The following is a 14,062-nucleotide window of genomic DNA, read 5'->3' as shown; positions in this document are numbered from 1 at the left end:
GTGTTTAACACTGTTTTTAGAAAATATTTCCCTTATCTTATGGGAAAAATGCAAAAAAAAAAGTTGATCTTATAATCCCTTCCAGGGCATAATATTCTATCTTGTCATTAAAATACAGAAAGGCAAAAGGCTGCTTTCATTAAAATCCTTCCCATTTCTCAACGTCTATTCCATTAATTGCTTATTCTGTGTCATGCACTGTACCCAATGCTATGGAAACAAAGATGACCAAGGCATCCCTGACCTAAAATGCATCACAATCTGGTGGGTGAAGCAGATGTGATAATCAACTATAAAACAATGTAGAAACAGTGGGAAACACATGATCCTCTCATGAAACAGGAGACCCATATTACTTAGTTGGTTTGTAGTAGCCACAGGAAGACTTACTGGGTTTGAGAACCACTAAGAAAAGCAGGGGAATTTTGAGCAAAATCATCCTACAAGCAGTTTGGAGTTGCTGACCATAAAAGTTGGTGTAGAGATTATTAAGAGTTGGCCTGGAGAGTTAGACAAGAAAAAGATTATGGAAAAACTTACATATACAGAATATCAAGGAGTGGGATTCTATCCTACAGATTAGGAGACAATATTGAGCAATTTAAAAAGGGGAATAACATGTCCAGAACTGTGTGATATATATATCACAGTTTCTTTATCCACTCGTTGATTGATGGGCATTTGGGCTGGTTCCATATTTTTGCAGTTGCAAATTGTGCTGCTACAACATGCGTGTGCAAGTATCTTTTTCGTATAATGACTTCTTTACCTCTGGGTAGATACCTAGTAGTGGGATTGCTGGATCAAATGGTAGTTTTAAGAAATGAGATAAACAGCAGTACGATAATAGTGGGGGACTTCAATAATCCACTGGCAACACTAGACAGGTCATCAAGGCAGAAAGTCAACAAAGAAACAATGGATTTACACCATACACTGGAACAAATGGACTTAACAGATATTTACAGAACATTCTACCCAACAACCACAGAATATACATTCTATTCATCAGTGCATGGAACTTTCTCCAAGATAAGACTATATGGTAGGCCATAAAACAAGTCTCAATAAATTTAGAAAATTGAAATTATATCAAGTACTCTCTCAGACCACAGTAGAATAAAATTGGGAATCAACTCCAAAAGGAAACTTCAAAACCATGCCAATACATGGAAATTAAATAACCTGCTCTTGCATGATCATTGGGTCAACAATAAAATCAAGATGGAAATTAAAAACTTTTTCAAACTGGACAATAATAGGGACACAACCTATCAAAACCTCTGGGATACAGCAAAGACAGTGCTAAGAGAAAAGTTCATAGCCTTAAATGCCTTTATCAAAAAGTCTGAAAGAGCACAAATACACAGTCTAAGGTCACACATCAAGGAACTAGAGAAACAAGAACAAACCAAACCCAAACCCAGCAGAAGAAAGGAATTAACCAAGATTAGAGCAGAACTAAATGAAATTGAAACAAAAAAAATACAAAAGATAAATGAAACAAAAAGCCAGTTCTTTGAAAATATAAATAAAATTGATAGACCATTAGCAAAATTAACCAAGAAAAGAAGAGAGAAGATACAAATAAGCTCTGTAGAATGTATATGCCAGCTATGAACATCATACTAATGAAAGAGGAGGTATTACAATTGACTTTAATGTGTTAGTATAGCCTATCTATGTTAATAATAGCTGCCATTTTTCCTTTTTTCCCTGAAGTTCATTTTAGCATAACTAAAAGGCTCACAAAACGAGAGAATACAGCTGGTATTTAATATTCATATCTTTAATACTGGTATAGAGTATTCACTTTTCCATTAGTTTTTACACTTCTATCTCTTGGCAATATTGCTGGCAATATTTTATTAGTACCATCATTAGCAAGCAGTCAATAAACTCACTGTCCAATGTGCATAGAAGGGAATAACATAGCACCAGCCTTTGAGAAAAGACAGGCTTTATTGCAAGTCAACTGGCAAGGAGATGGGAAGAAATGCTCAAATCTGTCTCCCCAAGCTGGGGTTTGGGTCAAGTTTTATAAACATACAGTAATGAAGTGTGATCCGATTGGATTTTGCAATGAGGTGATGCTGAAAGGCATAATCTGACTGGGTCTTACTATGGGGTGATGCCAGGGCTCAATCTGATTAAATCCTGAATCCTGCCATGTGATATCTGCTTCTTAATTCAGTCCCAGCTCCTCAGTCCAAGCACTTACATTCTACCTGTGGTTGCTCATTTGGTTCATCTGGGCATATTCAGGTTACATGACCTTTAACTGGAAAATCCATGGCAACTGAAAAACAACTTACAACTTTGTTCATAAAACTTGAACCACCATCCTGGCCAATATAGTGAAACCCCGTCTCTACTAAAAATACAAAAATTAGCTGGGCATGGCGGCACATGCCTATAATCCCAGCTACTTGAAGCAGGAGAATCATTTGAACCCAGGAATCGGAGGTTACAGTGAGTCGAGATCATGCCACTGCACTCCAGCCTGGTAACAGAGTTAGACTACATCTGAAAAAAAAATTAATTAATTAAAAAAAATTGAAGCAGATTCATCTGCTGTGGTTACTCCATGATTATATCCCAGTAGCATATTCTATGGGACCATTCCCTTGGAAAACTAAAATAGTAAGGTCCTGATATTAAAAGCCATATTTAAAAAGTTTGGGTCACTTTGTTCATATATGCTATCTCCTAGATGGCTGGAATAGAGTTTAAAGAATGCAAAAATAAATATTTTTCTGGGGACAATTTTAATTATTATTATTAAATAATCAAACTTTGCTCTAATTTAAATGTTGTTGAAGTCTCTAGGAAAAATGTATGTCTATCTTGCAAGTTGGACTTTACAGACCACCCTTTAAAGAGAAATAAACAAACACTATTGGGATTTAATTTGGAGATTTAGCTTAATTGATCACACATGTAGGAAAACTACTAATTGGAGACATTAATAACTTGCTGGTTCACTAGTGGTTGTCAGGCTATTACCAAGCCGATTGAGCTTTTTTGGTTCGTTACTTAATACCAACTACTGAACCTGTGGTTTTAATAAAGTTCAATTTATTTTTAAAAGACAATCCAATCCATCTCCATGTGTGCTTCTCTTAAAGATTAATTTAGGTGACTCATAATACATTTTTTTGAAGATGAGAGGAATGAAAAAACAAGCCCCAGTTGAATTTCTGTTTTGGAGCTGGGTGAAAATGGAGCAAATTGTGACTTACTTGACATTACTGCAGCTTTTTTTCTCCCATAATATTCCAACCAAAACATTGGTAGGGGAAAAAACACATGTACAACAATTTTTCAAGAAATAAGCTCATTCTGTTTGTGCTCCTCTGTAGAATGTGTATGCCAGCTATGAACATCATATTAATTCTACTATAAGTTCCAATATAAGTCCAATATAAGTGCCACTTCTGGGACTCCTTCGTAACTTCCAGATTCCTGCAGTCTGCTTTGATTTCCCCTCTTTATGTATATATCCCTTTAGCAAAACACTTATTATACATACATTCTCTGTTAGGTACTGTGATAGGCTCTGGATATACCAAAATTAAGACTCAATCACGAGCTCACTAAGACCAGAGAAGGACAGAGATAAGAAAATTGAGAAATAAATACACTGATGTTATTACCATAAAAAAATGTTTGTTGTGTTTGCATGTGAAGGGTGTGTGTGGGTGAAGGTAAGAGGACAATTACTTATAAAAGTTCTCTGAGATGTTACAAATGAGCTGAGTTAGGGGTTAAAAACTTGCCTGAATAGATTATCATTACATTTTTTAATAGTGTGCAACTGATTAAACAACATAAATGTATTACAGATTTTGATAATGATTATTAATTATAACAATATTTTGGTAGAAATAGATCTCTTAATGAGACTTTGTGTTCAATAAGTTCATGTATCTACACATAAATTTTTTAGCATGATACATTTGTCAGCATCAATTCTATTCCTATTTTTCATTTTTATACAATTCAGTCAACATGTGGTCATATAAATAGGTGGAAATGGAAAATTTTCTTAATAGTAATATTGCTCAAATCTTTGAACTCCTTCTGAGCTTCTGTGTCATCTGCCAAAATTACCAACTAATCTATCATACAAATAATTCGTAATGACCTATCAGCTGCAACTCAATTATTCCCTGAAATTCTTTAAAAACAAAGAATGGGGAACGGCCTGATTTTAAAAAGGCATTTAAAACAATTTACTTCCTGTCCCTAGATTGTTAGGAAACAATGTTTCATGAATATTTTCATATTTCTGCACAGAAAGAGTTTTTTTTTTTTAACAAAAACTACCACTATCAGCAACCTTGATAAAGAATGGATGACAAATAAGCCTTGAGAGTTAAAGGTACAGACCTGCAGAGAGATTAGTAATATTTTCCTTAGAGACATCTGTTTACACACAAGGAACTGTAAACCTAGAGAATCTCAGCTCTTCTCCTTGGAGAGGATTTGTTTATCTTCTAGAGCAAAGCTCTCTATCTCTATCTCTATCCCCATAGGGGAGGAGGATTAACTGTGCTAACTGCTCTATGTGTTTCTAGATGTATAATTTCAAGGTTTCTTTCTGTATTAGTCTGTTTTCACACTGCTAATAAAGACATACCTGAGACTGAGTAATTTATAAAGGAAAGAGATTTAATTGACTCACAGTTCTAGATGGCTGAGGAGGCTTTAAAATCATGGTGAAAGATGAAGGGGAAGCAAGACACATCTTACACGGTGGCAGGCAAGAAAGAATGAGTGCCCAGCAACGGGAGAAATCCCTTGTAAAAACCATCAGAACTCATGAGAACTAACACTATCACAAGAACAGGATGAGAGAAACCACCTGCATGATTTAATTATCTTTACCTGGTCCCTCCCCTAACACATGGGGATTATGGGAACTAAAATTCAAGATAAGATTTGGGTAGGGACACAGCCAAACCACATCATTCTGCCCCTGGCTCCTCCCAAATCTCGTCTTCACAGTTGAAAACACAATCATGCACTTCCAACAGTCCCCCAAAGTTTTAACTCATCCCAGCATTAATTAAAAGTCCAAGTCCAAAGTCTCATGTGAGACAAGGCAAGTCCCTTCCACCTATGAGCCTGTAAAATCAAAAGCAAGTCAGCTGCTTCCTAGATACAATGTGGGCACAGGCATTGGGTAAATACGCCCATTCCAAATGGGAGAAATTGGCCAAAAAAAGGGGCTAGAGGTCTCATGCAAGCCCAAAATCCAACAGGGCAGTCACTGATCCTTAAAATTCCAAAACGATCTCCTTTGACTTCATGTCTCACATCCAGGTCATGCTGATGCAAGAGGTGGGCCCCCATGGTCTTGAGAAGCCCTACCCCTGTGGCTTTGTAGGGTACAACCCCACTCCCAGCTACTTTCACGAGCTAGTGTTGAATATTTATAGCTTTTCCAGGTGCACAGTGCAAGCTGTTGGTGGATTTACCATACTGGAGTCTGGAAGGCAACGGCCCTCTTCTCACAGCTCCACTAGGCAGTGCCCCAGTGGGGACTCTGTGTGGAAACTCCAATGCCACATTTCCCTTCTGCACTTCCCTAGCAGAGGTTCTCCATAAGGACCCCACCCCTGCAGCAAACTTCTGCCTGGACATCCAGGCATTTCCATAAATCCTCTGAAATTTAGGCAGAGGTTCCCAAACCTCAATTCTTGACTTCTGTGCACTCACAGGCTCAACACCATGTGGAAGCTGCCAAGGCTTGAGGTTTCCACCCTCTGAAGCCTGAGATTTGGGTGGGAACACAGACAAACCATATTACTCTCATATAGTACAAAGTCCACTATATACTCAGGTATTATCTGCAGTTACCATGTCTCTCCAGGGGAAATTGAAGAAAGATATTTGGTAAGTAAGCAAAAGTCTGTCTCTAGTCCTGAGGTCTCATGATTAAGTGTGTTTGTGAGTGTGCATGTGCATACACGTGTGTATATGCATGCACATGAATATAGAGTATATAAAACCATGCAATAAGAGTAACATCTCAGACACTTCACAGTTTCAGGCCAAACATAGATTAATTCACTTTCTCAAGTCCAATATTACTAACTGTCCCTGCTTTGAATCCCTGAAGGTTTTGACACTACATAACATTGTAAGGACAGGGATGTCTTTCTTTTGTAAAGGAAAAAAAGACTATTGTAAAAGTATAGGTGGGAAAGGAATACCTATAACTGTCTTACAGACAGATCAATTGTAACATGTGGTTTTGTATCCTTTGGAAAGACTTTGCATATACCAAGTTGCACATTATAGGACAAGTAAAATAGAGTGGGTGAAAAAAGTAAGTTGTAGAAATAATTGAGGATGATTCTTTACATTACAAAATTAAATATTACATTTTTATAGTTTCATGTATCTGTGGTTAACTGATTAAGAAAATTTAGCGAGTAATAAACAAAAATACAAGGCAGTGAATTTTTTAGGGAAAATGGGGACAGTTATGGAAAGCTTCAAAGATACTGGTCGATGTTGTATTTTCTAATTGTTTATTTCAATATTTTCTGTAAACTATACAGATATTACTTTAAATTTTGTATATTAAATGTTTCATAATTTTTGTCTCAAGTTTTTAAGGTAACTGTCAATGTCACAGCTGAGTGATTGAGATGCCCTCAGTAACACCATGAGTGCCTGTATTATATAAAGCACAGTAAATAAAAATTTTATATTCATTCATTCTTCAGGTATTTACAGATCAGCTATGTCATTGTTCTTGGTGCTTCTAAAATAGTTAATAAGACAGGATGGAATGAAGGAGTGTAGTTTAAAGACTATTGTAATAATCTAAGTGAAAGATGATGGTGGCTTTGACAGGGTGGTAGCAGTGGAGATGATAAGTCATAAGGTAGTAGCAATATTGTGAATGTAGAACCAACAGAATTTCCTGATAGTTTAGATATGAGGTGTAAAAAATATTTAGTATGACTCCAAGGTTTTGACCTAAGCAACTGGAAATACTGAGTTTCCATACATTTGATAGGTATGAGAATGTGGATAAAACAGGTTTGATGGGGGAGAAAATTTGTTATCTGTATTAGATATAAAGTGGTACTAAATGTATAGGGCTGGAGTTCAACAGAGAACTATTTAAACACCAGGTGCACTGCTCACCAATTCTGCCAATTAAAAGCATCTTATTCTAGCTTAAAATTTTCATTTAGGTTCTTTTGTTTTTCAGACAACTCATTTTAGCCATACCAAAAGTTGTGTTTTGACTCAGAACTATATATTTTTTAAAAGTTTTTTTTATGATAAGGTCTATGATTTTCTAAACATATAGCTTCAGTACAAATACATGTGAATGTGTGTGCAAGTGTGTTTATGTGTGTGTGTATTTTCAATAAACTATAGTGCTAATATGGCTTTGCCATTGATTTCCAACTGTCTTCACTGGGAAATGTTGAATCATTGGCTAGTAATAGCTAAGGAACATGCCTTTGTCATCTTCTAATGCTGCGTTGTCTTTCTACAGACCTCTGTTGTGAACCATACCATTTTGGTCTGAAATTGATATTTCCTTCAGTCATGATTTTTAATACCAATTGCAAAGATGTCTTGGTCTCTGTGTGTAACCAAGCACTCAAGTGTCAGGCTTCAAACAGAGAGCCAATTATTTGTCTGGGTCTAGTAATCTCTGTTCTTAACCACAGGTCCTGTTATTAGTATTCTGTTCCCTATGTAAACATTCTGTACAATAGCAGTTGCAACTCTCTCAGTTTTGAATACTCTCTCATATTCACCCTAGGTCTCAGCCCTATCTCTAAATAGCACAACAACAGTAGGAAACATATTACAGGTATTTTAGGGTTTTTTTTTTTTAATAAAACAGTAGATTCCACATGGCTAAAATACTAACTGGAAAAAGTCTCCCCTTCTGTGCAAAAGTCATGATTCCTATTTTATTTCATACGTAACATTAGAAAATATGTTGTTGCCTATAGAACTCCAAATTTTGCTAGTTGATTATATTATAACCTGTTTTATAAATACTAAAACAATAATTTTGTGAAGTTAACTCAAGTCTAAGTTACACTTTTTAACTTTGCACTTTTGGAAATTTGATTATCAGTTAACACAGATGTCAGATTTATATTACTGGGATAGGTAAACTTAGACCATCAATTTATCATTTTATATTAAAATATAAATTTTAAAATGATGAAACTATAATGTTCATTTGACTCTTTATACTCTTATCTGCAGAAAATTTACATAGAAAGACACATTTCTACCAAAATAGTTCTTAATGAGTAGAGTAATATTGTTTTGAGTGATTGGTTTTAATACCCACAGTTATCAAATTACATTTGAGAAATGAATTAGAATTAGGAAAACTTTGCCCTATATTATACCTAGCTCTTGAAAGAGTTTTAATCTTTGGCTCTTGTCCTCGTACACAGCACCACTCATCTTGGTATATATCATTACATCAGATGTGTAATAGCAGGCTTTCTTTATATCAATTATCCTGATGTAATATATATTCATTGTCATGTTTCTTACTTCTTTATTCTATATCTTATACCGTATTAAGCATGAGAGATATGAATTGGAAAAGAAATTAGCCATGAGTGACATCAGCAAGAAGGTGGAATATCAAGTATCTTCTCCAACCACAATGGAATAAAACTAGAAATCAATAGCAATAGGAACTCAGAAAACTGCCCATATACTTGGAAATTAAATCACATGTTCCTGAATGTTCAACAGGTCAATGAAAAAAAATTTAAAATTTTTCTAAAACAAACAAAAAAGGAAATACGGCATACCAAAATCTATGGGATACAGGAAAAGCAGTACTAAGAGGGAATTTTACAGCAATAAAGATCTACGTCAAAAAAGTAGAAAGATTTCAAATAAACAGCCTAACAATGCATCTCAAGAAGTTAGAAAAACAAGAACCAACCAAACCCCAAATTAGCAGAAGGGGGAAAAAAAAAAGATCAGAGCAGAACTAAACAAAACAAAGGCTGAAAAATAAGGCAAAAGATCACTGAAACAAAAAAGTAATCTCTCTTGAAAAGGTAAACAAAATTAACAAATCGTTAGCTATTCTAAAAATGAAAGAGAGAAGAACCAAATAAATGAAATCATAATAAAAAAAGACGTTACAACTGATATCACAGAAATACAAAGAACCGCTAGAGACCATTTTGAACAACTATACACCAACAAATTAAAAAGCTTACAGGATATGAATAAATTCCTGGACACACATAACCTACCATGATTGAACCAGGAAGAAATGGAAAATCTGAACAGACCAATAATGAGTAAAACTATTGAATCTGTAAGAAAAAAATCTTCCAAGAAAGAAAAACCCAAGATTGAATGGTTTTACCGCTGAATTCTACCACTTTTAAAAAACTAACACCAATTCTTCTCAAACTATTCTAAAATATAAGGAGGAAGGAGTTATTTTTAACTCATTCTATGAAGCCACCATTACCCTGATAACAAAACAAGACCACAGCCAAAAAAGAAAACTATGGCCAATATTCCTGATGAACATAGTTGCAAAATTTCACAACAAAATAATAGAAAGCTAAATCTAACAACACATCCAAAAGATAATACACAGTGATCATATGGAAATTATCCCAGGATGCAAGAGTGATTCAATATACAGAAATCAATAAATGTGATACATCACATCAACAGAATGAAGAACAAAAACCATACATATGATCATCTCAATATATGCAAAAAAGGCATTTGTTCAAAATCAAAATCCCTTCTTAACAAATTAGATATAGAGAGAGCATCCCTCAACACAGTAAATGCTAGATATGAGAAACCCACAGCTAACATCATACTGAATGAAGAAAAGCTGAAAGCCTTTTCTCTAAGAAATAAACAAGACAAAGATGTTCATTTTCACCTCTCTTATTCAGCATAGTACTAAAAGTCCTAACCAGAGCAAACAGGCAAGAAAAAGGAAGGGGGGTTATGTTGGTTAATGGGTATAAAAATGCAGTTAGATAGAAGAAATAAGTTCAAGAATTCAATAGCATAGTAGAGAAATAATAGTTAACAATAGTTTATTATTTTAAAAGAGAAGAGAATTGTAATGTTCCTAATACAAAGAAAAAATAAGTGTTTGCGGTGATAGAAATCCCAACTACCCTGACTTGGTCATTATACATTGTATACATGTATTAAAATATTATATGTACCCCCCAAAATATGTACATTTATAATTCATAACTTACAAAAGACACAACAAACAAATAAAGAGTGTCCAAATTGGAAAAAAGAAAGTCAAATTGTTTCTCTTTGTAGATGGCATAATCTTATAAATAAAACATCCTCAAGACTCCACTAAAAAATTCTTAGAATAAACAAATTCAGTAAATTTGCAGGATACAAAATCAACTAACAAAAACCAGTAGCATTTCTATGCACAAATAACAAACTAGCTAGCAAAAAATTAAGAAAGTAATCCCATTTATAATAACTACAAATAAAATAAAATAACTAGGAATAAATTAAACCAAGGAGGTAAAAAATCTTTACAATAAAAATTACAAAACATTGATAAAAGAAATTAAAGAGGACATCAAAAAATGGAAAGACATTCTATGTTCATGGATTGGAAGAATTAATATTGTAACAATGGTAAAAATTACCCTACTACCCAAAACAATCTACAGATTTAATACAATTCCTATAAAAATACTAAATAACATTCTTTACAGAAATAGAAAAAACAATCCTAAAATTTGTATGGAACCACAAAAGCTCAAATAGCAAAAGGAATCCTGAGCAAAAAGAACAAAGCTGGAGGCATCACACAACCTGACATTAAAAAATACAACAAAGTTATAGTAACAAGAACAATATGATATTGACATAAAAACAGACATATAGACCAATAAAACATAAAAGAGAACCCAGAAAGAAATTCAGGTATTTAAAACCAACTGATTTTTGACAAAGATAACAGGAACATACATTGGGGAATGGACACCGTCTTCAATAAATGGTGCTGAAAAAACTTGATATTCATATGCAAAACAATAGAACTAGACCCATATCTCTCACCACATACAAACAATTCAAAATGAATAAAATACTTAAACATAAGACCTGAAACTATAAAACTACTGGAATAAAACATAGGGACAACACTTCAGGACGTTGGTTTGGGCAAAGATTTTAGAGGTAACACTTCAAAAGCACAGGCAACAAAACAAAAATAGATAAATGGGACTATATCAAACTACAAAGCTTCTGCACAACATAGGAAACAATCAACAGAGTGAAGAGACAATCTACAGAGAGAAAATATTTTCAAAGTATTCATCCAACAAAGGACTAGTATCTAGGATTTACAAGGAACTGAAACTACTCAACAAAAACAACAACAAAATCAATTAAAAAATAGGCAAAGGATGTAATAGATATTTGTTAAAAGAAGACATACAAATGGCCAATGGGATTAATGCTCAACAATAATCATCAGGAAAATGCAAATCAGAGTTAAATGAGATAGCATCTTACCCTAGTTAGAACGGTTATCATCAAAAAGACAAAAAATAAATAAATAAATGCTGGTTGAGGATGCAGAGAAAAGAAAAAACTCTTATTTGCTGTTTATGGGAATATATATCAGTATAGCTGTTACGGAAAACAGTATGCAGGTTTCTCAAAAAACTAAAAATTGAACTCCCACATGATCTAGGAATCCCATACTGGGTATTTATCCAAAGGAAAGAAAATCACTACGTTGAAGAGAAACTTGCACCCCCATATTTATTGTAGCTGTATTAACAGTAGCCAATATATGGAATCAATCTAAATGCCCATCAATGGATAAATGAATAAAGAAAATGCCATATATATATATATATATATATATATATATATATGCAATGGAATGCTACTCAGCCGTAAAAAAAAATGAAATCCTGCCATTCACAGCAACACAGATGAGCCTGGAGGACATTTTGTGAAGTGAAATAAACCAGTCACAGAAATATAAATACTACATATTCTTACTCATATAGAGGAGCTAAAAAAATACCGAACTCACAGAAGTGGTCAGTAGATGCTGAGAAGGATGGGGGGAAAGTAGACATTGGTTAACAAATACAAAGTTACAGCTAAACAAGAGGAATAAGTTCTAGTGTTCTATAGTACTGTAGGGTTACAAATAATTTAGTGTATATTTTCAAAAAGCTAGAAGATTTTCAATGTTCATAACACAAAGAAATAATAAATATTCAAGGTAATGGATATGCTAATTACCCTAATTTGATTATACATTGTAAATATGTATTGAAATATCACTCTATAGCCCATAAAATATATATAATTATTACATCAACTAAAAAGGAAATTAATAATAAAGGTATTTGAAATATTGATTTATATCCACCATCATTAGTGGTTAATCTTGCCCTACATTTATTTTGTATAAGAATATTAACTAAGAGTAGCAGAACATTTGAAAATATTTTTATTTAATTATCCTCTTGTTTTATCTTGTTCTATCTACTGATAGGATTATGCAATGAGAAAAGCATGAAAAACATTGGCTTTGGGGAGCCATTGAAAGGGTTTCAACAGAACTATTGCATGGCTATACTTTCAGTTAGAAATCTGGGAATGGGATTTGTGGAAGATAAAGAAAAATAAAGAATAAAATACAAGTAAAAAGTTGAGGTTAGAGGCTGTTGTAGGAGCTCAGCCAAGAGATGATTAGGACCTGTAGTATATAATTAGTATTAAGAATGAAGGTAATTAGACTCTCTTGTGAACAATTTGAGCCACAAAATTAATAAATGGGAAGACTGATGGGGCTTGAGGCTGGTGCAGTGCTGAGACTAAGGTGAAATCAAGAAGGACTGAAAGTTCCCTGGATTTGGGGAGAGTGTGGTGTACATCCCAGTGAGCTTTACCAAGATGTGACCAACTCCTCAAACTCCCCCGAGAGTTCAGCAACAGATTCTGTACACTGCTAATCTTTTCTGTCTTACATGGAGTTTAATTATATTACTAATTATAAAGATATAATCTCTGACTTTCAATTCAATTGATATTAATATACAGTTATTGAATATCTGTTTATCAACTCAGTATTGAAGCTTCAGAAACATATTCCACTTGGGGCTCCTTTTATTAAATGTTGTGATAGGAATGTTGAGATGTTATTTATTATGCATTTATTATATATCCATTCATAGTTTCCACTCATCAATCATTCTTTTTTAGACCAACACATAATAAAGGACAAAATGGAAAAAAAAATACTGAAGTCATCAGAATTTCTACACAATACCTTCAGTGTTCTTCCACTTTGCAATGCTGACATTTTTCTCTTGTGAGCTCTTTTCTCATAGCTTCTCTCTGAAAATGGACAAAGCTACAATTGTTAATGAAGCAAAGATAAGTGAGTCTGAAAAGCAAAATGAACTCTAAGCCAAAACTAGTGAAAAATTACACTATTGCTGCCAGTGAAAATCAAAGCCTAAAAATATATGACTGCATGACTGAATGAGAAAAACAGAGAGGAGGAACAGAATAAGAAGGGAAATAGAGCAAAGGAAAAAAGAGAGGTGGCATATGCTACAAAGAATAAAGACACAGGTCCTCAGTCTTCCTGAACTCTGGCAGTGACCTTGGTAAAGCTGTTCCAAATCTTGTCTAAAATTACATATTAGTCTGATATGTGGAAGTAAGCAATTATGACTGCTCCATATTAATTAAAAAAAAAAAGACTTTAAGCATTCCTGAAGACTACCTGGAGCATGCCCATTGAAAACCTGTGGATCATAGGCACCCAGCCTGAAAGTATTTAACAAAGAGAAGACCATTGGGAAAGTTTCTTTTTTTCTCTTTCCTTTTTGCTTCCTAATTGCTTTAGAATTCCTGACACAATTAATTAGGCAACAATAAAATGCAAAAGGAATTTCTACTGGCATTTGGCATTATAAATATTATGTATACAGGAATGATAATTTTGTTGGCATTCTGCAATTCTCTGTTTTCAATTTCCTTCATT

At 34.0% G+C, this 14,062-nt stretch overlaps 1 long non-coding RNA gene across 1 annotated transcript in view; it reads right to left on the bottom strand.

Annotated features, from left to right (window-relative positions):
* The window catches only part of LOC129533098 (uncharacterized), a 208,643-nt gene that overhangs the window by 132,677 nt on the left and 61,904 nt on the right, over window positions 1-14,062 (bottom strand). The window contains exon 3 of the long non-coding RNA XR_010133451.1: window positions 13,340-13,407. This is a non-coding gene — a long non-coding RNA (uncharacterized lncRNA). The remainder of the gene's footprint in view (window positions 1-13,339; window positions 13,408-14,062) is intronic.

This window comes from Gorilla gorilla, chromosome 3 (assembly GCF_029281585.2).
Source record: "Gorilla gorilla gorilla isolate KB3781 chromosome 3, NHGRI_mGorGor1-v2.1_pri, whole genome shotgun sequence".
NCBI classification, from domain to species: domain Eukaryota; kingdom Metazoa; phylum Chordata; class Mammalia; order Primates; family Hominidae; genus Gorilla; species Gorilla gorilla.
This window is presented reverse-complemented; position numbering and strand designations above follow the sequence as displayed.